The sequence below is a fragment of the Phaethon aethereus genome (assembly GCF_964289735.1).
Source record: "Phaethon aethereus genome assembly, chromosome: 3".
Taxonomy (NCBI): Eukaryota; Metazoa; Chordata; class Aves; order Phaethontiformes; family Phaethontidae; genus Phaethon; species Phaethon aethereus.
Genome location: NC_138576.1, coordinates 4,664,567 through 4,692,538, shown reverse-complemented (window position 1 = coordinate 4,692,538; position 27,972 = coordinate 4,664,567).

Genomic DNA, 27,972 nt, shown 5'->3' with positions numbered 1-27,972 from the left:
TGGTGCAGGATATGTTGTCCTTAAATCATTCAACACATGAAGAGAAGAGCAACTTCCCAAACGAGGTAAGCTCAGTGATGTTCACAGAGGGCTGAGCTGCCTTAAATAGGAAGCAAAGGAACCACAGAGTAGCTAAAGCTACCTCAAATCTCCAGCCTGCATTGCTGACCAGTAACTTGTTCATCCCAACATGCTCTCAGGAGCAGAGGCCAGCTGAGAAGCTGTAGTGTGATTACTGGTCTCCACCAAAAACTGAAGGATAGAAAGTAATGTTTGGAATCAGACAGCTCAAAAAGAGTATATATGACTCTAAAGTCTAAAAGAGGATGTACTTATTTTTCCATCTAAATCAGTCATAGTTATTCTGCCTGCCTACCTGCCAAACTGCAGGAGAAATCACACTGTGATAGGATCCTGGAAGAAAATAAATAAAATCCATCAGGCTATTGGAATAGTTAGTGTTAGTCCTTAAGAAAAAAATCTTTCTTTTTGTTAACTAATAAAGTGTATGAACAGTGTGAGCCCTGGATAGCTATGGTGGAAGAGATTAAGATTCAAGTTAGTGCTGTCTTTCATGCAGACTAGGAATTTTTACTGTACGTTTTCACATCACAGATGAGTGCCCCTAGCACCAAGCCAAAAGATCTTTCAAAGTGGGTAATCAGCAATTCTTTTCCTCATGCAAGAAATGCTTCTGCTGCCTCTGTAAGAACAGGTGCATACATTCCCTGACAAAATTAATTTCTACAAAATAAAATTTGGCTACATATAATGATTTAATGAGGAAATTCTTGACTTCCTCCAGCAACCTGCTTTTTGTATCATTGACTTGATGAAATATCTGAAGTCTACAGGAAAAGTGAACTTTGTTACCTAACCTATTTCAAATCTAAGCCACAATTTTGCAAGAACAGCATAAGGAGTTGTACTTATTTTCATTGAAAAAAATTCAAGACAATGACTTATAATTTTGGAAAATATGGAAGAAATGCAACAAACTGCATAATCTGAATCAATCTGTAAACATCAGCAGACAATCTTCAACATAATTATTCAACAACAGCACCACTAGTTTAGATGAACTCTTCAGAGAAGCAGGGTATAACGTTGCATAACATGATGAATAGATTAGCAGTCCAAAAGGACTTCTGACTGGTACAAAATTGGTACAGAGACAAAATAGTGAAACACTGTAAAACCCAATGATTTTAGGGTTTTTCAAGCAGGTAAAATTCAGAGCTTATGTCTGAGTGTATCTCACTGAAAAAATATTAATCCTGCATAATAATAAATCAGAAAGAAACTAAAATGGGTTATGGAGTGACAATTGTTGGTCTCATTGGTAGAGTGCATTAATTGATAAAATTAGTAATCTTAATGCGTGGAAATTCATTATGTTCATTCATTCCTAGTAAGTCAGTTGAAACAGTTTATTGATGGCTTCCAAAGGAAAAGAATATTGCAAACAAAACAGTGAAGCAGTCCCAAACTTCCATCCCCTGTGCTAAGGAAATCTGATTTTACCTTAAGACAGAGACTAAAAGGGAAAAGGTATAGGTGCATGGTGCTGGGAAGCACATCAGAATCTTCCCGACTCTCTATAGCTGAGGCTTCCAGTTCATCAGCAAGTCAGGCTCCTGGTTAGACATACTGTAGTCCCACATGCTGCCTACCAGCTAGGTCTAGGTGGTTTCTACAATCCTGGTACAGTCAGTGCAGAAAATCATGCAACTCATTCACGGGCTCTGTTTTGTTCTTCAGAGACAGCACAACCTTCCTTTAACTGAGTCTACATTTATAGGCTACCTGAGCAGTCATTGTGAATATCTAAAATAGGAAATCTGATTACAACACAATGTTTCTTCTGAATTAAGCTGACATGGTCATCATGTCAGTACTTATTGTCTCATCATGTCATTACTATCAGTAACCTTCCCCCTCCAAAGACTTTGCCAGCTAAGTTGCATTTATCGTAATGCTCTGTATTATAAAAACTGAACATCATTGTGGTTTACTGATTTTTAAACGTTCCTTTTTTTCTGGTAACAAAAGGAAGGAGTTACTAATCTTGGCTGTGTTCAGAAGATGCTTGTGTTGGTTGCCCTTATTTTTGTGTAGGTTGTGTAAAAAAGCATAAACTTCTTTGGAAAACCTGTAAGTAAGTATCAAACTGCAGCTCAGCGTGGGGAAGGGAGAGGAGGGAGACCAGGGAGATCTATCCCAACCAATTAGGAATACCCTGTGAATTAGGCAGACATCAGTTGCACAACTTCACCCATCCTCCCCAGCCATGCCCCTGGATAAAAGAAAGAACTACAATGGTAGTTAAAACAATTATCATCCAGTGCAGCTTGATTCCAAACTGCTCTGCTAGGAAGTGGCAAGGAGCATTCAGATCCTAACGCGGCAAGCAATCGCTTTTCCTCCCCTTGGGTAGAGAAGCTCCTGGCTTTTTAAGCAGTTCTGTACCTCTGAACTAGTCCTTGCAGGGCTTTGGGGCAGCATGCCGGTGGCACTGCATCCCATTATCATCATCGCATGTCACTTGAGGCAACAACAGGAAAGAGATGCAGGAAGGACTGGGAATGAGAGGAGACATAATAACAGTATGCTGTTCTGTGCTGGCAAAAGCAGGAGAAGGTATTGAGAGGGGTGCTAGAGCAACAGAAGGAGGAGAGATGGAAACAAAGGTCACAAAAATTAACCAACACAAGATATGACCAGTTTTGCAATAACCTTGGTTAAAAAGTAATAGTAGCTAACAGCAGCATAATTACATGTCCTGTTCCCTGCTGCTTTTTGATGCTTGTCAAATCACTTGGGGATAGATTTGCAAAAAAAATCTGTATGTCTCAAAGACAGAGAAATAAAAAGTTGAGCTTAAAGAAGTTCCTAAGCAAACTAGGAGCCTATCCCATTTTTAAGGGGAACTAATAATACACGTCATGAAAAGCACAAATGCTGTCTTTGTGGGCAAATTGAATACTACTACCATTCCTTGACCTTTAGGTCGGCTGGCACAGTCTAACTTCATCCAGTTTCTTAAAACCTCTTAAACACTGAACTCAGATCTAACCAGCTACAATCCAGCCTCCTAAACATGACCTCTTGAATTATAAGTATACTCCCTTACCAACCACTCTCACTGATATTATCTTCAGCTGTACACTTTCTTCAAGATGGAAAGCTTCAGTGTTAATCTTTTAGGAAAAATTCACCTAAGAAGTCTCCATCATTTCTTGCAGCACCCTAGATTTGTTTTCCTTAAGTCATTCAGCCTTCTAGCAATTTGCCATAACCATACAATCAAAAGGTGTAGTGCTGCTGTAGCATTCTTCAAAAATTCAAGTAAAATAATAGAAACATGGAATGATGCTTACTTTAAGGATCTTGTTGCCCTGTCATCTTTCTTATTCAGCTTTGGTTTCAGCAAAGAAAGTGACTTTTAGAATATGTGTCATGTGATCCAGTTTAGGCTTTTTTAAGAGATAAATCGCCCCCTCAATTGTTTCCCTCTTTTGACTTGTTGGGAGTCCAGAGACTCCCCCCAGATACAGGCAGTTGTGTAACAGACTTCCAGACTCACTCTTATGATTCTCACTTTGACATACAACCGTCTAGGACCTTGTTGTTTCATGAAATGTAAAGATTGTCTTATTTCCAAGTTTTTATTTACCATCACTGATATCTACATATAAAATTGATTAATTTCCATAAGCCAGTTCCAGTTATATCCCAATTATAGGTGTCTCTTAGATATTTTTAATTAAAGGAGATCATTATGACGATTAGTCAAATTTCCATCATAGCACAGAGAGTAAATGTCATCCTCTTGGTCTGTTTTTGAGTCCTATAAACAACTCTTTCAGTTTGGGCAGCATCGGTTTATTAATGGCTTTTGCCCAAGCTGAACATCAGGGACTACACATGTCCACATTGTTTTCTGATGTCTCTTTCTAAATATTCCGTTATCCACTCTCCAAACACTTTGCATTCCCAGACCTAATGTGAATGTAAAATCTTGCAGAATGGGTAATTTCTGGCTGAAAGATGGGATCTTTAATGTATCTTGATGGCACTACCATGGAATTTCCAGGATTTTTTAGAAGGCTGTTGTCATGTACATGCTCATCATTGTCATGGCCATCAGCCTTGAACTCATTTCTGTGTGAGATTTTGGTCTACTGCATAGATCTTATCTGCATTCCTTTACATGGATGTGTCTCTGTAGAATGAAACGGTCCTTGTGAAGGTCTTGCAATGCAATGGCTACTTCTCCTATTCTGAGACATGAAAGGTGGGAGCTTGGGTGGGAGCTAAGTTCCCACTACTACAATTTGGAGCTTTTGTTTTCAAGTATGAACTTCAATAGAGCTAAGAAAAATTGTTAAGAATTAGTAACTCCGCATTTTCCAGAGATTTTGGCCTGAACAGACACTTTTTGGTACCTTTCATGAACTTAGAACCTCAAAGCAGAAGCACTGGGACGACTTAATGCAGTCAGCTCTGGCCACAACCAGCACACTAAAAAGCTTAGGTAAAAATGGAGAAAACCGCCACCATTTATTCCACAAATGATTTACAGCATGGACCAGGTCATAACGTCCAAAATCATTGTTACATCTGCAACCCAGAAGGCTCGATGGATCTCGGGACCAGTGAAAGCTTCTACCAACTTTGGCAGCGCCTCCACCAGACTGTGTAGCCTGAGAGCAGACTCAGCTAAGTACATAGGTATCTAATCCCCAGCACGAATCATACACACGTATGCCTGAGCAGACATGGAGGGAAGCATCTTGAGGATACGTTTTCCATCATTAACATCAACAGTTTTTCCTTATGAATATTTGCAATAAATAAATGTTTGATACGGGTACACTTGTAACACAGTAGGGAACAGGAAAGGGTAGGGGGAGGGTTACATCCTCATTTCTTGGCAGAAATAGAAAAACTATTCAGATTTAACTCTGTTTGGAATAAATAAAAAACAAACAAACATCTCAATGCACCCAAAGGTTTTGTATAGCTGGAAGCTTTATTGATTCATATACCACCCACATAATCTGCCAAAATGCACTACAATGTTTTTTTATTTTTTTAAAATCTTCTTCACAGGAAAGTCTAACCCTCCAAGCTCATTTATTTGAGGGAAAAGAATTAAATAAATCATTTAAATGCTACCACGTCTGTTCTGGAAAAGCTTTTGGTGGTGGCTCAGAGGAAATTAATTCTCTTGTCCTGCAGGAGCTGTATGAGTTGTTTGGGAGCACCATGTCCAGCCCACAGAGAAGAGATGAGTTTCGTCTGTCATAGCTGATAGCAAAACAGGGGATATTAGTTAGGGTTCTTAGAAAGGGAAACGTTCATATCAGGTCACTAGATTTCAGCATATTCCCTGGAAACCATGACACTGAAATCCTGAAATGCTGAGAATTATGTGGGAAATCCAGCCTGATCTTTCGGAAGAATTGCTGTGACTTTTGTTTTGAGGGGGAATAGGAGGAGGAAATATCCCTGCAGATGCGCTATATGTAGCAGCATGTAGCCTTGCGAGGGCTCTTTCACTGTGTCTTCGCTGTGAGGCGAAGAACGGTAAAAGCAGCATTAAGCATGCGAAGCTGCATGACTTGCGTGCTTACTACCCAAATTACTTGTGGTTGTCTGGTGGCTGCCAAGTTCAAAGTGTCCACCCAAATCTTTGTATGAAATGGGGCATTTCTCTACTCCTGGGGCAAACTGGCACAAAAGAGTTTATACCGATATAACTTTTTTTTTTCCTTTTCCAAAACTGGATGGGTGCATCCAGACCTTTTCCTGGGAATATTCCCTAGACCATGCTAGCTCATGAGCAGTGTCCAAGGTGTTTCCCAGATTGTTTTTGTTATATGGGGAAAAAACCATGCCATGCCACTCAAAAATTTAAGATTATGTGCAATTATATTCCAGTGCCAGAATTTTTATAGGACAGCATAGATGTAGTTGGAAGGATTTAACTCATCTAGTTTTAGATAAATAGAAGGTTTATCTAAGCTAGTTACTCACAATGCTCTTTGTAGTCCACTGAGAGAAAGAGGTATTTTAGGACATAATTTATGGCATTTTAAACAAAACTTCCCAGATACATCAGATGAATTGACCCCAGGGTGTTCATTTCTCTCCATTGTCTATGAAAGGAGCCCGGTGTGGCTAGCTCAAATATAAACATTTACACTGTAGGCGTGTACCATTAAATAAGAACGAGTTCAACTCGGCTGGCCCTACATCACAGGCTTTCTTTTTTTGCTTGGCAATTTTTTCTTACTCTCTGTAGATCCCTCCACCTCAAAAGAGGGAACATGAGGAATGTGCAGTGCAAAAGAGACTCTGCTGAATGCAGAATTATTTCTCCCTTCTCACCCACAGGAGTAAAGACCTACCTGGTGACAAACAGCTTGAGGGCTTTGGTTCATTTTCCTGCAGTTAAGAAGTTAAGGCCAAAGTAGAAAAGAAACTGAGATCATGCAAATCCCAGCCACGTGTATTAAACAGAAGATCATCCTTCAGACTGGCTAAATTAGTTCGTCAATAAGACGCTTGAAGGGCAAGATTTCATAGTTGTAGACCGTTGCCAGCAAAATATAAAAGCGAACGAGGCATTTATGGAATTGTATATTTCTTGGATGGCAGCTTAAAAATTAGACTTAATTGAAGGGCTAAAAAGAAAGCAGTTTCATTGTTAGGAATGAAGGGTTTAAAAAAGAATTAAAGACATTTTCAACTTGGGTGTAGGGCATAATTACAAAAACATTAAAGCAAATAATTGGTAGCACTGTAATTTTTTCCTCCCCAGGTAACTACCATATGTATTACACAGTGAATCATTGACTCTGTCCCTCCTATCATTAATTACTGTGATGCATAAATAATTGGAAAATTATATGTTCCAAAATGATTTAGTAATACATTTTATGCATCTAATAAGCACAGGCTTTTAATCATCACTAGACATGTTATGATAAATTTTACTCTCCATCTCAACTATTCTGTTATCTCTTGCTTATATGGCTGCCATCTCCTTGCATGCAAATACCACTAAGCCACTTCACATCACATAGTTCCTAGTGGATGCCTTTTACTGGGCTTTATTCTGCAAGACGTTTTCGGTGTTGATATTTTGACTTGCAATTCATTTAAGGGTGTTCTTAGTCTCACAGAAACACATTAAACTATTTATCCTAAAACCATAAACTATTGTTTAATTTAAATGGAAATATCTTAATCTGTTTTTTCCATCCATTTAAAATAGTATGTACATTTTCTTTTGCACAATGGGGACATTTCAAAGCTGTTGCTATATATTGAACTGAAATATCTGAAAATCTACTCTTTTTAATTAGAAACAGTAAAACATATTTCAACATGTGCTGATCATCACGGTATCTGTTATTTTCTTTCTTCAGGTTTAACACATTATGTTTGACACTTCATCATCAAGTTATATGACTCAACACCTTAAGGAACAACTCAACCTGGAAAAGGACAAGAACCACTGATATGTCAAGATGTTATTTCAAGTTCAACCTAAGGAACACAACCTGTCAAAACTGCTCAAATTAAATTTGCCACTCTGCAGTTAATCATCCATGCTTACACTTAGTACTGTTTACAGTAGTATTGCTTACAGAACTTGCAGCTTTTGCACACAAGACAGAAGTCTAGGTTTGTGACTGCCCAAATAAAGTTGATAATGAAGTGGTTTGGTTCAGTAAACTGTCTTCAAACAAGTATGGAGTTTGCAGCAATTTTATCCAATTGTATTTCAGATATACACTTGCATATCAATTGACTACAGAAAATATTAAAAATAGTTATTTATTTCTAAGTCAAGCAATATAGAGTAGGGTCTGTCTTTGGCGAGCCTATTGCTATTGTTTTGAATTTTCTAAACTCTCCTTTTTCATGTAAATAAATAAAAAAAAAAGTTTCCCATTTATTCATAGGTACTTGACACATAATTTAAGTATGTCTCAAGTTCCAAAGATTTATAGATGTAATAACATTCATAATATTTTGAGCCTGTATAGTTCAGATTAATCAGTATAATGAGTAGCCAAACAAAAGATATGGCCTTTATTGATTCACTGAATATGAAAGTTCTTAAAAATTTAACCCTACTCTCTCAGGACATGTAACACCGTTTTAAACCAACTGCTGCTTCCACAAGACTGAATGGGGTTACAAAAGTAAAATCAGACTTAATGACTACTATAAGTATGAGAGGGGATTTAATCACATATGAAATACCATGTGTCATACTTTATGTATTTTAAAGGTGGCTGCCATCTTGGGATATTATTCAAGTCAGGAACTAGCTAACAGAGAGGATTTTTTCTTAAATGATATGCTGGGAGCAAAGTTCCATTCTGAATTCCTGCTAAATATCCTGTCCCCATTCTGAGGAGGAGATGATGCACCTGGAAACTCAGCCTCACCCCTTTGGAAAACGTCACATGCTTCAAGCAGCCCCCTCTGATTCTGCCAACTGCTCCGGCTACCCCCAGAGAAGGGGCTTATGCAGGACGACTGCTAGCAGCTCCAGGGGGGATTCCAGGAAAGCCTTTGTATGAAATAACATGTCCTGACCTTATGGAAGCAATTCAAAGATGGAAATCTGGATTGCTTCTGGGAGGAAAGGCTCAGCCACTGAAGTCGACGAGACAAATCACTGCCAAGAGTTTCTGTGCCTGCAGAAAATGCATGCCAGGAAAAGAGTGTAAAGATGTCTTGTTAATTCTGTTGTGATCCAAATCATGACAGAAAGCAATGCAGGAAGTTAGGGGACTCATTCACAATGAAGTGTATTAACACTTGAAATAATCTCTGGCAAAAACATGATATCAGAAAGTTTGACTTAACCATGGCAACATTCACCCTACTCAATTCCCCTCACTGAAAATGCTATGAAAACAGGTGCTGGAGAGTTGTGGGGCATAGAAGGTGGAAATGTGAGAACTGAAATCCCTTCCCCACTTTCCCTACACAACAATCTGCTTTGGCTCTCACATGTGCAAATCCTCCAAAACAGCTTGTGTTCCATAAGAAGGAGGTGCAGCTGGCTGTGGCAATACCCACTACACTCCATCTCACAAGAGTTTGATATGGTGAACAGGTGAAACTGGTGTCTGACTGTCCTATAAAAAAAGCACGTAATGTGCACCATGGTTCAGTTCTTCCAATTCATTTCAAGAGAGTGATTTTCAGCTGTGAAAGCTAGTTGCGACAAGTCACTAGTAATTTAATTTATCCCGGAATTCCTAAATCTCTAGAGCTGTTTTCAACCAAGTCTCTCTATTAGGTTTTGTTAGTTTTAAAAAATACGTTTTTGCTTGCAATATGCATAGCTACTGAAGTTCTATCTGGAATAGCTATCAAAGGAATATCTGAAAAGGAGTCTGAACTTTTAGCCTACATCTATAACTGTATAAGTGCAGGTCCTGTTCCACAGCCTGGAGGCCATCTGACACAGGCTGGTGTCGTGGTTGAGCCCCAGCTGGCAACTAAGCCCCACGCGGCAGCTCGCTCACTCCCCCTCCTCCAGTGGGACGAGGGAGAGAATTGGAAAAAACCTCATGGGTTGAGATAAAAACAGTTTAATAGGACAGCAAGAGAGAAGGAAACAACAATGGTAAGAACAATAATAATACCGACAAAGGAATGTACAAGAACAAGTGATGCCCAATACAGCAACTGCTCACCACACGGTGATCGACAGCCCGTCCCCGAGCAGCGATTTCTGCCCCCCGGCCAACTCCAGTTTATGTACTGGGAATGACGTTGTATGGTAGGGAATATCTCTTTGGCCAGTCTGGGTCAGCTGTCCCGGCTGTGTCCCCTCCCAGCTCCCCGTGCACCCCCAGCCTTCTTGCTGGCAGCCCAGCACGAGAAGCTGGACTGTCCTTGACGGCTCAGCAACAACCCAAAACATCAGCACATTATCAACAGTTTCTCATCCCAAATCCAAAACACAGCCTCACACCAGCTTCTGTGAAGAAAACCAACTCTACCCTGGCTGAAACCAGGACAGCTCGCCACCTCCATACTATTAAAGGTATGAAGGTCAGAGAAAGCTTACCTCCCTTGATGAGCAAGACTGGCAAACTTGTAACAATGGATGAGGAGAAGACTGAGGTACTCAATGACTTCTTTGCCTCAGTCTTCATTTGCAGTGTCGCTTCCCACACCTTCTAAGGGGATGGACTGCAAGATGAGGACTAGAGGAGCAAAGTCCCTCCCACTGTAAGAGAAGATCAAGTTCAAGACTGCCTGAGGAACCTGAACACACACAAGTTTATGCGACCTGATGAGATGTATCCCAGGGTCCTGAAGGAATTGGCTGCTGTAGTTGCCAAGCCCCTCTCCATGATATTTGAAAAGTCCTGGCAGTCAGGTGAAGTCCCTGGAGAAAGGGAAACATTGCACCCATTTTTAAAAAAGGTAACAAGGAGGACCCTGGGAATTATCAACCCATCAGCCTCACCTCTGTGCCTGGGAAGATCATGGAGCAGATCCTCCTAGAATCTATGCTAAGGCACATGGAGGACAGGGAGGTGATTCAAGACAGTCAGCATGGTTTCACCAAGGGCAAGTCCTGCTTGACCAACCTAGTGGTCTTCTGTGATGGGGTGACCAGATCAGTGGACGAGGGAACAGCTACCAATGTCGTCTATCTGGACTTCTGTAAGGAGTTTGACTCAGTCCTCCACAGCATCCTTCTCTCTAAATTGGAGAGATATGGATTTAATGGGTGGATTGTTTGGTGGATGAGGAATTGGTTGGATGGTCTCATCCAGAGGGTAGTAGTCAACAGCTCAATGTTCAATATCTTTATCAATGACATAGACAGTGGGATCGAGTGCACCCTCAGCAAGTTTGCAGATGACACCAAGCTGAGGGGTGCGGTTGACACACCTGAGGGATGGGATGGCATCCAGAAGGACCTGGACAAGCTCAAGGAATGCACCTGGGTCGGGGCAACCCCCCGTGTCAATAAAGGCTGGGGGATGAAGGGATGGAGAGCAGCCCTGCCAAGAAGGACTTGGGAGTACTGATGGATGAAAAGCTGGACATGAGCCGGCAATGTGTGCTCGCAGCCCAGAAGGCCAGCCATGTCCTGGGCTGCATCCAAAGCCGGGTGGCCAGCAGGGCAAGGGAAGGGATTCTGCCCCTCTGCCCCACTCTGGGGAGACCCCCCTGCAGTACTGCGTCCAGCTCTGGAGCCCTTGGCACAGGAGAGACATGGACCTGCTGGAGCGGGGCCAGAGGAGGCCCCAGCAACGCTCCGAGGGCTGGAACAGCTCTGCTGGGAGGACAGGCTGGGAGAGCTGGCGGAGTTCAGCCTGGAGCAGAGAAGGCTCCAGGGCGAGCTTAGCGCAGCTGCCAGGGCTTAATGGGGGTCTATAAGTTGGGGACAGACTTTTTAGCAGGGCCTGTAGCAATAGGGCAAGGGGTAATGGTTTTAAACTAAAAGGTGGTAGGCTTGGACTAGACCTAAGGAAGACGTTTTTGACTATGAGGGTGGTGAAACCCCAGCCCAGGTTGCCCAGAGAGGTGGTCGATGCCCCATCCCTGGAAACACCCCAGGTCAGGCTGGACGGGGCTCTGAGCAACCTGCTCTGGTTGATGTCCCTACTCACTGCAGGGAGGTTGGACTAGATGACCTTTAAAGGTCCCTTCCAACCCAAAGATTCTAGGATTCTGTGATTCTGTTAAACTCTCTCAGCCTCCAAATGTTTGATTACATCCAAACTGCTTATTGTGAAAGCCTATGTTAACTCCAAAACCCACTAAGCAGTTGTGCTGGAAGCCAAAAGCATTGTGAGGAACCCTTTAACAATTTAACAGCATGGATGGTAGAGTTCAAGACCCTATGCCCATGCCTTACCACTACTTAGTTTGCTAGTATAGACTATAGTGGACTGGAAACTCAATATGAGGCAATACCATTAGGCAATACCAGGACAGTGGTATTTCTGAGGGAGCTCTGGGTCTGGAAAGGCTAATATTCCTGCTGGATACTGCCTGCCATCATAGAGAAATAGTAAGGAAGAGGAAAAAGACTCTACAATACAGGTGTTCTCATGTCCTTAATAGTAGAAAAATACATTGCAAAATTGCTCCCAGATAGGTGGGAGAAAACATCTTATCATCAGAGACTTGAAGAGCCCAGACTTATGAAAAAGAAAATGAAGACATAACAGCACTACATTTTCAAGGAGAAACTACCCTGAACTAACAGGCTGTTTAATCAAACAGGTAAAGGCATAACAAAATCCAGTGACTGAAAGCTGGAAGCAGAGAAATTTGGATGAAGAATTAGACACACATTTTAAACTGTGAGGGCAATGTGGAACTGGAACTGGAACACATTTCCAGGGCAAGGGATGTAGTTTCTGACATTCAATATCTTCAGATCAGGTGTAGATAACTTTCTGATGAAACTTTAATCAAGACACCTGTCACTAAACTGAAAACAGAGTGAAATGTTAATGGCTGCCAAGGGTGTTAATACAATGAAAGTGGATTAGACAACCTAATGCATCTTCATGGCATGAGGACCTGTGAATTCTTTGCTCTTATCCTGGTTGCGTCTAGTATGAAAGTGGCCCTTCAGCAGCCTTGGTAAGATGGGTAGGGTAGAGCCAAGGTAGGGAGGATTCAGGGGAAAGGAATAGAGAGACAGTTTAGGATCACAGAGATGCAGGCTTTATTTGAATGATCAGAATCTCCCTTTCTTTCCCATGACTGCTTACTTGTACTCTCCTTGGCAAAATGCTTGGAGGAGGGGATGTTTGTGATCTATCTTAGTAAACTAAACAGCTCCAGGAAATATTCCGAAGCACAGAAACTTGATAAACGATACCATTAAACTGTGTGAATAGGAGTTATTTGTTCTCTGGGCCCTAGCCCTCACCCAAAGCATTTGCAAATTAAGAAAACCCAAGGACCCATGCCAGTAGGCACTTCATATGCACCCTCCTTGCTTGAGAAGCTAAGGGAGTTCAAGAGTATGGATGTAGGCCATTCTGTGCCAGCTGGCCTCAGTGAGGGAGAACTAGCCTAGGCATGTTTAATTTACTGGTATAGACATAATTCTTGTGTCCTTAAGCCATGGTAGTTATCCAAGGAGATATAAACTAGTTTCAGTTAACTTATTGTAGACCTCGCAGTTCTCGGGACAAGATAGAGGATTGAAAATAAAGGTCTAGGACTTCAGTATTTTCCCTAGCACTCTGAAGATATGTACTTTACTGTAGTTTTTGTCTGAAAGCCATCTGAACAATTTTGCAACAGTTCACAGTCTTGCTGTGTGCAGCTATTAGACTGCATCCACTGAAGCAAGAATCTCCCACTTTTTCCACCTGGAAAAAATTATGCATAACTGTTGTAAGGCATTTTCCCAAGGTGACAGAGTAGTAAATCCAGGGAGGAAAAACAAGATTCATTTCTTCTAAGTCAGGTGATCTCTAACTTTGAGCTATCCTTATCTGTGCTCATCCATGTGAGAAAAGGAGGTGATCCACAGGGACTATTCATGTAAGGCAGGGCCATATAACTGAACTCTCCCTTTGAGAGACTTTCCGTTTCCTTCCCTCCCTTCTCCAAATCAAATCCATTTACTACTTTCAGGCAGGGATGGAGTCTCCAGTGTCACATTAGATAGTGTTTTCATTGACCAGCAGCCAATATATGAAGCCAGTATATATTGCTTCAATGAGTCTGTTTAAATGACCTCAAGGAAAGGATTTCAGGTCATATCATGGACTGGCACTATCCAAACAAGACAGATCAAGACAAGGCTTTTGGTGTGTCAGATGTGGTTTTAATTTAGATTGAGACATGACAAATTGTCAAAGAAATGCCATCAAACATTAGTGTTTCTTTTCTTTAAAATACAATATTGTGTTTTTCTATCATAAAGGTTGTATAAAACAAGAAACAGCCTGCAAAAACTTTTTTGGGCCTTTGTTGAAAAGAGAATGCAAAAATGTTCCTACTAGTACACAGAATAAGACTGACTTACTAGCAAAAAAAGTACAAGAATGAACATTTTATTGTCCTATTGTACTTTTGAGAACACAAGAATTGACAAGGTATTTATCTGCTTGCAGCTACCAATAGCTGAACCCAGACTTTCCAAATCATTGTCTAATCAATGGACCATAAAATCACCCATCATAAGACAATTCTCACTCTTGCTTGGGTAAAGATTTGAAAACAATAATTGTTCTCCATTTATGACATGCAGGGAAAGAATTCCACATGGGTTAATTTTATCTATTTCCCAAAGAATTAGGAGTTGAATGCAAACTCACTGCTAGCCCCAAATGAATAGCTACACAGTCATCCCTCTCCAGCTGAGCGGGTGAAAGCATGTTGCTGAACTACCTCCCTGCAACAACCTGTTATAATTAAGCTCCTTCTCCATTACAGTACACAGATTAATTTAAATCATGACCATTACAAGCTGACTTCTCCAGCTGACAATGAGAGAAGAAATACTCAGCTTAGATAGACCACTCTCTGTGATGCTTCAGAGAGCTTGTTACGCCTGCAAGCTCGGAAAGCTGCTTCTTTTAGCTCACACTCTGGAAAACACTGCTTTTGTTGCTGGAGTTCACCAATTTGATCCTCAGAAGCTGGCACAGTCATTCACAAAGTAAAGAAAATAAAAGAAGAAAAGTTAGGGTCTGGAAAACTGTTAGGGTTCTCCAAACTGTCTCTAGGACAATATTGGGGATGGCATTCACACTCCTTTATGGGGCAGGGGTTGAACCTTCAAGTCCAATCCCACATGTTCCACCACAAGACCTGTGTCCACGTCTCTTGCATGATCCTGTATGTCAACTGCAGTTGTTCTATGATCCTTTGCCTCTTTATGTATCTATATCTGGAGTACTGCAACCATTTCCGGAGCCCTCAGCATAGGAAAGTCATGGACCTGTTGGAGAGGGTCCAGAGAAGGCCACAAAAATGATCAGATGGATGGAGCACCTCTCTTGTGAAGAAAGGCTGAGAGAGTTGAGGTTGTTCACCTTGGAGAAGAGAAGGCTCCGGGAAGACCTTATTGCGGCCTTCTAGGACTTAATGGGGGCCTATAAGAAAAATGAGGACATTCTTTTTAGCAGGGCCTGTAGTGATAGGACAAGGGGTGATGGTTTTAAACTAAAAGAGGGGAGATTTATACTAGATAGAAAGAAAACATTTTTGACAATGAGGGTGGTGAAACCCTGTCCCAGGTTGCCCAGAGAGGTCGTAGAAGTCCCACCCCTTGAAAGATCCCAGGTCAGGTTGGATGGGGGTCTGAGCAGCCTGCTCTAGTTGAAGATGTCCCTGCTCACTGCAGGGGGTTGGACTAAATGACCTTTGAAGGTCCTTTCCATCCCAAACTATTCTATGATTTTATGGTTCTATATGATCTTGCACGCCAGATGCGTTTTCTTGCTGCACAAATCTCTTGGATCCCTAAAAAGGATAATTGAGAAAACCTCACACTTCAGATGAGAAAGTCTCACCTCCCAGCAACGCCCTGCTCCCAGAGCTCCTGTTTAAACTAGCACATTTATATGTACATTTTTTTCCTCAACAATTCTAATCTGGGGTTAAAGTGATTGATCCTTTGCTTAATAACTCAGCCTGCATCATCACGTTCCACAGCAAGTTGTTTCTATATTAATTAATCTTTTAAAAATAAAGAAGTCCCTGGAATAACTCAGATCTTTGTGAGATCAGCATTTTGTTCAAAATAAAATCTCAAATGAAGAAATGTTAGTCAAAAAATGAGAAAGCAGCAGGAGGAAGGCAAAGAATTGAAAAGAGAGTGTGGTGAATTCCTGGCACTTGCTGGTTATTGTTGAGTGAAAGGATATATCTGGCTTTTGTTTCTAGCTGTTGCAGTACCTTTAATTTCATCATGTTTGTTGGGAATCTTCCAAAAGTTATCATTTATGAGACATGGACAAACAGACTCAGTCACATCCATCAGGTCAGCATCGATTTCTTTACATGCAGTCAGGTGGGTGAACCTGGTTTCTGTGTCCCCAGATGAGGAGCTCCTCACACCACTGTCCCCTTCCTTTTCCTACCCCATCACTCCTTCTCCCCTGTATGACATCTTAGGGCATCAACAAAAAGGCAACTCTGCTATGTTATCAGCTCAGCTGTGACAGAGTAAATTGGGAGGCTTCCCTTAATGGCTCTAGGTGCAGGTTTACTGGAAAATTTATCTCTGACTACAGGCCAGGGCTGCAGCCTCCCAAGTGGGAGAAATCTTCTGCTAATTTGAATTTGTTAGAGTGGAGCTATCTGGTTGCTTTTATAGCTGGGGAGGACAAAGTAATGATTTTTTATTTTTATTTTACTGTAAGCAGGCAAATATATTAAACAAAACCAGGTTCCTTGAACAGTGCCTGGGAATGAGGTTTCCTTTGTTGCTACAGGAGCTGGAATTGTTGAGCATTAGTTCAGAGCTAATATTTTCACAGAATCACAGAATCATTAAGGTTGGAAAAGACCTTTAAGATCATCAAGTCCAACTGTCAACCCAACACCAATCATGCCCACTAAATCACATCCTGAAGTGCCACATCTACATGTTTTTTGAACACTTCCAGTGATGGTGACTCCACCATCTCCCTGGGCAGCCTGTTCCAATGCTTGACCATTCTCTCCGTAAAGAAATTTTTCCTAGTATCCAGTCTAAACCTCCCCTGGCGCAACTTGAGGCCATTTCCTCTCATCTTATAGCTACTTACTTGGGAGAAGAGACCAACTCCCACCTCACTACAACCCCCTTTCAGGTAGTTGTAGAGAGCGATAAGGTCTCCCCTCAGCCTCCTCTTCTCCAGACTGAACACCCCCAGTTCCCTCAGCCGCCCCTCATCAGACTTGTGCTCCACACCCCTCACCAGCTTCGTTGTCCTTCTCTGGACACGCTCCAGTACCTCAACGTCCTTCTTGTAGTGAGGGGCCCAACACTGAACACAGGATTCGAGGTGCGGCCTCACCAGTGCCGAGTCCAGGGGCACAATCCCTGCCCTGCTCCTGCTGGCCACACTAGTGTTGATACAGGCCAGGACGCTGTTGGCCTTCTTGGCCACCTGGGCACACTGCCGGCTCATGTCCAGCCGGCTGTCAACCAGCACCCCCAGGTCCCTTTCCGCCGGGCAGCTCTCCAGCCCCTCCTCCCCAAGCCTGGAGCGTTGCGTGGGGTTGTTGTGACCCAAGTGCAGGACCCTGCACTTGGCCTTGTTAAACCTCACACAGCTGACCTCGGCCCATTGATCCAGCTTGCTCTGGAGTGGCTGGAATGAAGAGCATGTGGGGGTTGTGCATGTGTGCATGTGCGTGTGTGTGTATGTACAAGCATTGTGAGTAGTTACTACATGCCAGGCTCCGTGTTAGTTTTGTGTCAGGGCAGATTGGGAATTTTTCAAGAGTATCCTCTCCATATTATCCGAGTGGTAGAATGAATCAAAAATTTTCAGACAAATATTGTTCTTTGAAAAGGAACATATTTTCTTTAATCCCTTCCCCCGCAAAGTCCTTAAACATTTCTGTGGTTCTATCATTAATGTTGAGTAAAACTATAGGGATATGATTAATAAATATATATGAGGGTTTGAAGAAAAATATGAAAAAGTGTTCCAAAAGGCAAGTGGAAGTTTTCAACAATTCCCAACAATTTTGGGAAGATTACTATTTTAGATTTTTTTCCCCAGCTCTATTGAACATCTCTTGTCTGAACTGTAACTGACTGATCAAAAGATCCAAAACCCATAGCAAAGAAGCTCAGATACAACCTGGCAGATGCTTGGCTGTGAACTTCTCTCAGCGACTTCATGGAAAAATTCAGTTTGGTGAATCCTGAGTCTTTACAAGACTTTCAAGAGGGAAAAAATCACTCCACATCCATGCTGTATCCAGCACATATTGCATCATCGTTGTTGTTCAGCCTTGGGGCTGCGTGGTGAGATATGAGACCCTCCTCTGGGTTGCTGAAGGGTTAACATCCTGTTAGAAGAAGTTGTAGTGCGTGTTATCTCACAGATGGTACTTGGTAACCTGGCTCCTGGAAGATGTTAACTAAATGTCTCATCACCCATGAAACACAGCACTGATGGAAGCATCACAAGATTAAAAAAAAACCCCAACAAGCAAAATCCAAAGTTTTTTAGTATTTCTTTTTAATCATTCTAAATATAAATGGGCAAATTTTAATGATTTTTTTTCTGGGTATTAACTTAAGCACGTGCTTAATTTTAATAATATTGGAAATTTCACTGACTGCAACACGTCACATTCAAAGTGAACACTTGATAGAAAAAAGCATACAGACTCCTGCTGAACAGAGGCTACTTATAGCAAGAACAAATCTGATTTTGATAGAAAGAAAGAGGTAATTTTATAGCAACAACAAAAAAAGTGAGGTGCCCATTGGTCTGAGGTGCTATTTTATGTAGCCACTCTAAGGACCAAGGTTATGTTAAACCAGTTCAAAAAGAAAAAACACCAAAACAACAAAACAAAGAAGAAAAAATCTTTAGGAAATTCTGTTTTGCTTTCTGAGAATGAGTGATTAAAATATTTGTCTAAATAATTGGTGTGATTTTCTTTGATGTGGCAACTTTTTGCTCTTGCTGCTCAAATTCTTACTGCACAGGAGTGTCTGAAGGGTATATTAGTTAACATTTGTAAAGAGCTTTGCAGGTAAAAGCTCTGTGTAAGTGTGATTACTACACTTCCAGTTAAGTAAATATGTTTTCCTTCCTCTGTTGTCCATTCTGATTCCTTATTTTTTTCTCTTTTCAAAGAATTTTTTTTAACGTTAAAAGAGAGGACTGTGGATGATTTATCTGTTATAGTGGACTGTGATACAATTTATTTTTAATGATCACCAAATAGCTTGATTGCTTTTGCAAATGGATTGTGTTTTAATGTGATACTGAAGTATTTTGCATCACAGTGACAATTTTATTCTAGATGACTAAACACATAAAACCACGAGTGCACACTGAATACCTTTCTTGTTTGAAAGAGTACCAGAAGAAAACAGTTCATATTAAGACATGTGGCATACAGATTACTTTACCTCCAGTGTTTGTGATTAGAGTTCTAATGCTGTACTGCTTTTAAGCGTGACAATTTCATTTTTACATTGCAATGACTTTAGTCAATGATGAGGAGAGAAAGAAAAAAAAAAACAAAAAACAAACCACCAACAAAATACCCTGATTATTTAACAAGAGAAAAAACAAAATAATCAGCTGTATCTCAACAAAGAAAAAAGGCAAGCAGGCAAGAACAGTATTGTACTGGAAGTGCAAGCTTTTTATTATTATTATTTTTAAATAACAAACAAAATAGCAAAACATTTTTTCTCCATCATAAAAAACTGACTTTGATCCCCAGTACAGCCATTGAGTGGAAAATTGAACCACACTATAATTGCTTTCCCTGTGACCGATAAAGTGGTGTAACAAATTTTGTGTTTGAATGATAAAATCAGCAATTGGCCCCTAGCAATTCCTTCTACCATTCCTCCAAGGACACCAGCGTCCCATCAGGCTCCAGGGCTAGAGCAAAGGCTGAAGAACTGTAAATCTACTCCAAGTTGTTGTTGTTGGATACTCGCTTTCTGTGACGCTCTTTTTTCTTTCTTCTTTTTTTAAATAGAAAACTGTGAAAAGCGTTTATGTGGTTATTTGCTTGATTTTTAAATGACTAGAGTAAGTACTTCTAGATCAACTGAAAAATACAAATAAAATGAAAGAATTAGGTGGAAGCTTAATGTAGTTGTATAAATTAAAACTATCCCAAATAAAATATATTTTACTCCAGAGTAAAATCTTGTTAGAAGGAGAAAATTGCTTTCCTCATAAGCACAGCTAAGTCTTAGAGCTTGTAGATGCAGAAAACACCAAGAAGAATTAGTTCCCAGAAAGGGAGGAAGGTTATGTCTTAAGATAATTTTGATGAGGTTTTAAGGTAAGAAGCAAATCTTTATCTCATAGCCACTGAAGCAGCAATTAAAGGAGTTTGAAACAAAAGGAAATTTTAGAGGCAAAGAAACAATCATATGTGTCTCTATTTATTTCTAAGTCTAATTAAAGAAAAGAGAATGTGAAATGAGTGTTATTTGAATTTACAACTTTAAGCTGATTACAGACTTAGGAACCTCATGCAAGTCCCCTGTTTTACAAGTTCTTCCTCTTTCCTTTTCTTACACAGCAGATAGGATTTTTTGTTCAAATCTCCAAAGGTGTTTTTAGCTTTTCTCTCTGAAATTCCCGTGAGCTCTACCCCGGGTAATATCTAACTGGGTAATACCCAACTGCCTTTGCAGATCTGGCTTTCCTGGGACTAATGAATTTCACTTTTGCAAGGCACAATCACCCCGCTTTATAATCATGTACCATATTGCAACTATGTGCATAGATGGGAAAGAATAAATTATTTATTTTCTCTCTCCCTGTTTTTTATGGTTTTCTCTCTACTGCTATTTTTATACCTTCTACTTTACCCATCCCTAATGAAAGTGCCAGGTTGCTACCTCCAGGTGAACTAAAGCCATAGAGGTGAGTGCTCAGCTGGTGAAAACTGTCATTGCTTCTTGTTTCCTTGGTGACAATGTAGATGCAATATCCTTTTCCACATTTGCCTCAGTTTGGGTGATACACTTGATTATTTAGCGTTCCCTACTGTTAGGATAAAATAATGATCAGGTAGCTACCTTGTGATTTAATACATGGTGCCTTCTCTTTGAAATAAATAAAATAATGCGAGCAAATGACTAATGCTGTGTCCTGCTGTCTTTATTTCCCTCTCTGTCATTTCACTATTACAGTTTACAACATAACACTACAAATAATTTTAATGGCAGAACTGGTGGTAAGCAGGAGAGTAAATGGCAATATGGGGAAGATGGGAAGAAGTAGCCGTGTTCAGGACCTCAGACTGGATTGCTGTGGAAAGCAAAAAAATGCACAAGCAAATGTACAATAAGCTGTACCCTTAGGTCATAAAAATGGGCTTTAAGAGAACTAAAATTTAAACTCTGTGACTATGTCTGTAATAGTAAATTAAATTGTTCCAGGTGATGGGCACAGAGACTAAACATTTTAATTGTCCTGGTGTAGTCCAGCTAGCATTGACCTGAATGATACCCTGACTCAATTTGGGACCTGGCATGGTCCAGGGACCATTCCCAATAAGTAGTTTGGATGCAACCACCCAGTTTTGGAGGTCCAGACAGTTTAATAGTATGGACATAGACTATCCCATGCCACCTGGCTCTAGTGTTAAATGGGCCCAGCAGTATTTAATTTATTAGTACAGAACTAATTGTTCTCCACATTTATTAATACAGAAGTAATTGTGGCTCCACATCACCTACTCAGGCAGAGATTGAGAGGGAGCCTCCTTCCTTACTTAAAGCAAAACTGCTATGACCTCTGAAGATTGGCTCCCACTCAGCTGTACTGGTTTAAGACTATATCTGGCTTACCATCAAACCAGATCTCTGAAACAGCCAAATTAAAACCAAGCACACAAGCAAAAAAAAAAAAAATATTTTAAAGGTCTTTGGAGGAAAACATTATTTAAAACCAGATTATTTCACTGATCCAGGATTAGATATCCACCCTCCAAACAGCTGATTGGGCACAATTAAAGGGATACTAATCTTTAGAGAAAGGAGTGACTGCAATGAGACTCTATCAGTGGGATCTGGGAGTGGAAATGTCTCTGGTGGGGTGTGATTTGCAATGTGGAGCTGTGAGTGCAGGCATGTGCAGTCAAGTCTCTGGTACCTGCTATACCCTCTTTTCTGACATGCATGGCTACTGGAATGTGGTGCAGCAATATGTTGTTGCCGGATGCCCTGTTGTCCTCCTTGGTGCTCAATTACGACTGACTAGGCAATGTTAACAGGTACATATGGACTCATTTTACATGCCTTCTTTCATGTCTTTCTTCCCATCTGTAAGACAAACGGTTACCTGCAACACACATGCAGGCCACTCTTAAATGTTGGGTTATCTGACTGTCCTGGTTTCAGCCAGGATAGAGTTAATTTTCTTCACAGATGCTCGTGTGAGGCTGCGTTTTGGATTTGGAATGAGAAAATGCTGATAACGTGCTGATGTTTTGAGCTGTTGCTGAGCAGTCAAGGACTGTCCAGCTTCTCGTGCTGGGCTGCCAGTGAGCCGGTGGGGGGGCACGGGGAGCTGGGGGGGGACACAGCCACGACAGCTGACCCAGGCTGGCCAAAGGGGTATTCCAGACCATATGACATCATGCTCGGTATATAAAGCTGGGACGAAGAAGAAGGAAGGGGTGGAGGGACGTTGGGAGTGATGGTGTCTGTCTTCCCAAGAAACCACTACGCGTGATGCAGCCCGGCTTCCCTGGAGATGGCTGAACCCCCGCCTGCCCGTGGGAAGTGGGTTCCTTGTTTTGTTCTGCTTGTGTGCGCGGCTTTTGCTTTACTTGTTAAACTGTCTTTATCTCAAACCATGAGTTTCCTCACTTTTACTCTTCCAATTCTCTCCCCTGTCCCACCGTGGGGGAGTGAGAGAGCGGCTGCGTGGGGCTTAGTTGCCGGCTGGGGCTCAACCACGACACTGACAAGGAAGGGGTCATAGACAGGACTTTTGTCATCTTGCAGGGTCCTTTGAAGCATATAGGTTGCTAGGGCGGCACTGCCTTATCCCAGCACATCATTACAGTCTCCCTCCGACTCTAGGAGCCCATTCTACAGTGGGCAGCAGCTCCTGTAGTCCACTGGGCACTGCAGCAAACTGAGGAATCATGGAGCGGGGGGATATTTGTGGCACCACAATCACAAACGGTTCACACAGTTGAGATTTGGGGCAAACTACAAGGAGCCACGAAGCAGACGCTATGCTTCCTGCCCAGCACACGTGTATCGGGAAGTCTACCTTTGCCTGCTTATAAGGGAAACATAATGGAGAAACAGACACAAATTATTTTACCTGTGGTAGTTTGCAGCACATATGAAATTCTTTGCTTGCCTCAGTTCCAGTAAACACTGAGGCTGCAGATGGTCATTTGTCACAAAATTTGCTGTGCTTTTCTGCTGTTTTTCACTTTCTGTGCTAAACTACGGCAACTTGTTACATTGCCAAGTTCAAGATCCACCACCAGCACAACTGGGCACCATCAACACCCAGAAAGGGAATGGTGAAACTCAAATGTACTTATTTTTTAATAATAATAAAAAAAGGATGTCTTGGGCAAAGTTGTCTGAAATGGATGTCCACAATGTCTTAAAAGTTTCCTTAGACACTTTCAAACCCGACCTGTAATTTCAGAAAGGCAATGACTTTAGCTAAAATCAGAGCTCTAAAAATGAAGAACGAGATGGCAAATATAAATCTCCAGTTATACATAGTGGCATCCCTTTTTGTTTTAGTCTAATGTTTTTGTGAAATCAATAAAAAAACCAGCTACCAGTGTGTACTGGTATGCTGGAAACCAGTGCAAGTACTCTAAAGCTGGCCATATGTGTTGCCGTATAGAAGTGCTTGCTCCTCTGAACAGATTTGAGATATAAGGTTATTTGGAATCAGCCCAGCTGGGTATGCTTGTGCAGAAGCATGGCCCATGGAGAACTATATCCCACATGCAAGGCTCTTTTGTGAACTTTGGAAATCAGTGGTTAAATATAATGTCCAACAATAATCCAAGGAACCTCCTGCTGCTTCTTTGTGAGGTGGGACAGAGAAAGTCCATCTTTAAGGGTGACAGTGGCATTGGCCCACTTTCTTTTAGGTGAGATGGGTGCAATCTGTGGCAGCTCATCTGCCCACTCCCACGGCTCATTTCAATTCCTGGCTGGTTTGAGCAGTCCTGATTTGAACTATTGCAAGCACAATTAGACAAAATCAGAAAACACTGCAGGTGTTAACTTTGCAGAGCAGGCTTGTACAAAAAACACATTGGAGGATTTTATGTATTGATTAAGTGGAGTAATATTAATATATCTTTTGCCTCCAGTCAGTTTACTTCTCTTCAGAACATCCCCAGTTGGGAACCAAGATATTTTCCCTTATTCCAGCTGAATAGTAATGCCATAAACTTTGGTGTGACTGTTTGACCTGTGCCTCTTCTTTCTCCTGTATTTTATACTATTTGTTTTGTTTTATCTGGTTCTCCAGAGATAATAATTTCACTATTTTTTTCCTATTCTCCCCCTCACGTGTCCTCCCATCCCACCACTGACGCAGTGACTGATGGTAGGCAGCTCTGTCTCCCTTGACCTCGTCAACATCAGAAAGCATTTTCAAATCTCAGTCATCTCTGACAGCCTTTGAGCAGAGCAATGAGACAGTCTCCCTGACACAAAGGCTTCTGGCCTGGGGTAAAAAAACTCCTTTTGAAACAACAACAACAAAAAAAATCCCTCCGAACACCCCACACACCACACAGCTTTTCATTCATCTTGCTATGCAGCCCCTGTATAGCGTATTAGTTTTCAGAGATTACAGTCTTTTTGTTTATTGTTGGCCAACCACCATACCTAAGATACTTTGCTGTTTTGCAAGAAAGTAAGGCAATAGTTTACATACAGCGATTGTAATGTCTGAATCTGTGTAGATAATTGGCCCTAAGCTTGATTTCAAAGGTTGCTTCTGCACCCAGAGACTGATAAAAGCGTGTCCTGAAGAAATGTGGGACACTCTTCTGGAATATAAGACACAGATTTCTATTCAGTGGAGAAACTGAGGCACTGGGCAGGTTGTGTGAACCGCTCAAATCTCCTGTTTCCTGCCTACTATTTCTGCTTTGCAAGATCACACCGCTACAAGTCTCTTGCATTAGCTCTCCAGCACCTTAGGACAACACTTAGAGTTAGGTTGATGTCCTACTTTTCCAGTTGCCATTTTTTAAATGGAGAGCTGCTTGCCCGGCTGCAAAATTCATCACTTAGCATTCCAAAATATACCCCTATGAATTTCATTGTTATTGATGCCTGGCTTCATAGAGATGGAAATTATGGGCACACCAGTAGGGAGGGGAAGGCAAGTGAATGTATTAAATCCCACAATGCTGGCTGAGATGGGACAGCTCAGTTGTTGATTCCCACAGCCTCAACCTCCTGTAGTAGTGTGTAACTATTGTTCCATGCTTTTTATCAAAACAGACATGTTTGCTGGGATTTTGCATCTTAGCACATTGAAGGGACAGAGGCTTTTGCTCATAATGTGCAAGAATTCCTTTCTATTCTTCCCAACAGCGGTCTGCTGAAGATTTGTGCTAGAAAGGGTTGTTTTTCTGCATTTGAAGAGTTTAGGCAGTCATCATCTCCCAAAAGCAGCCCAAATTGAAGGGGGGATCTGAATATCTTACAGTGAGAGCACAGCCCCTTAATGTTTTTTCTGTTGTAGCAATTGTTTATGACAAGAGTACTGAGGGAAAATACTGTGATCCTGATTTCTTATGTTTTCATCATTTTGGACTCAGATCTGTTCTGATAAGACCAGCAGCAGCAATTGTCTCCATTCTTAATCCAGTCAGACTGCTGGGGAGCAAACCCAGGGGGTTCAAGGACAGCGAGAGCACTTATGGCATGGTATGGCGTGCCTCGTGGTTGAGTTGGTACAGCACATGCAAGCTAGCTGCAAGGTCTGACTTTAATCCCCAGCTGTGACACGGTATATCTTTCTCATTGAAGTCTGCGGTGCTATCAAAGTTGGGTGAATGGTTGCAGATAAATGTCCAGAAAGACTCTCTCTCCTAAAAAATATGCACATCTTTATTGAAAAAGAAGGAATCCTTGCTACGGGAAGAAATGAACTGGGAACTTCATGCCACAGATGGGACTAATCAAACCTCCCTTGTCAATCTTTCTATTTTCCACCATATAATAACAAATAATAATTGTTGCAAAGTCCCCCATTTTTTTTTCTTTTTCTTCCCTCCCCCCTCTTTATCATACAGCAAGACTATCAGTATTTATGGATCTTGTATTGCTAATGGTGAGTTTGGATTTTGTTTTGTAGATCTGGATCGGTCTGAATCTCTGGCACTGTTTTCATGGAACATTAAGTGCCAAGATTGTTAGATAAATGCTTGTAAAATAGAAATGAAATAAATAAATATAAGTATAGCTGCAATAGCCCAATTTGCAGCTTTTCAAGGTTTCATCTAATAAAGGAACAAAAGCTCAGTTTAAAGTCAAACACTGAGGGTTTATTTTCTTGTCTGAAAAATGATAGTAAAAAGGAAGAAGGCAGAATTCAAGAAGTTCTGCAAGCCTGAAGTAGTAATTTTTTGTTACACCTGGCTTTTGCTAACCAGCAAAAGTATATTTTTTATATAAAATATGATTTATTTTACCAAACAATGCTTCAAGACAAAGATAAGATCTAACAGTTCCAAAGATTTCGTTTAAAAATGAGGTTTTGAGCAGACAAACCTGTCTTTACATTTTTTTTCTTGATAACTTTCCTCTGCTGTTGGGACCAAAGAAAGTTCCAGTGGCCAAACAACCAGAAGTTACTTGCAAGGTATTTACAACTTCACATTTTCATCATTCCTTGATGAGAAGATTGTTTGCTTGCTTATTTTTTAGATTTTCTCTTTTAACACTTCAAAGAAAAGCTAGTAAATGTGCTTTGGGACAACTTTCAGCAGGTATTCAATGTCTTTATTTTCACGGCTTTTCCAAGGATTATTCCTAGAAAGAAAAACTTTTATACTTTCCCGTGGCTTCAAATAAGGATGGTAGATACACTCTTCCTTCAACTTGAATATGTGAATAATTTAATTGGACAAAGATCAGGGATGTTCTTAGGGACCCCATTAAGATGGTATCCAATATGGAAGTCTTACAGTCCTGACAGCAGCTGATTAAAAAAAAATCTTATCTATCTGATGGCGTATAAAAAAATGGTTTCTTACTTGGCCTTGCCATAGATGAATCAAATATTTTTGATCTGAAGAGGTCTAAGGAAGGATTACCTTCCCCTTCTATTCCTCCTGCTTAGGTGGCTCGTGATCAACTGGTGTGATTGTTATAGTTTTGGGTTGTTTTTTTTGCGTTGTTGCTGTTTAGACAGTTAACTACCTTAACAGGAGTCACCTACATGCAAGGTTATTTACCTAAGCCACAGATGACAACAAATAGTATTTAGCTAGAGCTGCTTTCCTCTTTCCTTCATGTTTCTACTTACCGAAGAATTTTTACTCTGGGGAGAAGGAAAAAATGCAAGCACATGGTCCTTTTCTAACAGTCCAGGCAAAGAAGCCAATGCAGAACAACAACTAGGGTATGATTTATTGATCAAACTTCATTCTCTGAGCAGTACTTAGCATCCGTACACTAATAAAAAGAAACAGACAGCTCTGCTTGCCTCCTCAAATCCTGGAGCTTGCTGTTAATTCTTCTGAATACATTACCTGAATCAAACGCATAAGACTGCTCTTGGCTTTGTCCCTTTTTGAGCCCCAAGGTATGATTTCCATGGACCAGCACTGAAAAATACCTAAATATTTCTCCCTGCTGCCATCTCTCCAGCCACTCCCAGCAGTTGAATCACAGTGTCTTGACTGTATTAGGCTCCAGGGGGTAAGCTTGTTCAGTAATAGCCCTGACCTTTTCCTAGTGTTGTCATTCCAAATGACATTTATGGCATAAACAAGCAGTGACACAAAACTGACAGGCCAAGTTGCCATCTGAGAGAAGAATCACAAAATAGAAAGAAAAAGACTTCTAAAACCATTCCTTAAATTAAAAAAAGAAATAAATCCCTCCAACTTCCATATATTCGTCCTTTACGTGGCAAAAAATATTTTACTCTTCGATAAACCTTTTATAGCCCTTACCTTCCAGAAAGTGTAATCATTTTGATTCTTCAATCAGACTTTAATAATTCTGTCTTTAAAAAATGCAGTTGGGAGAGCATTGTTCAG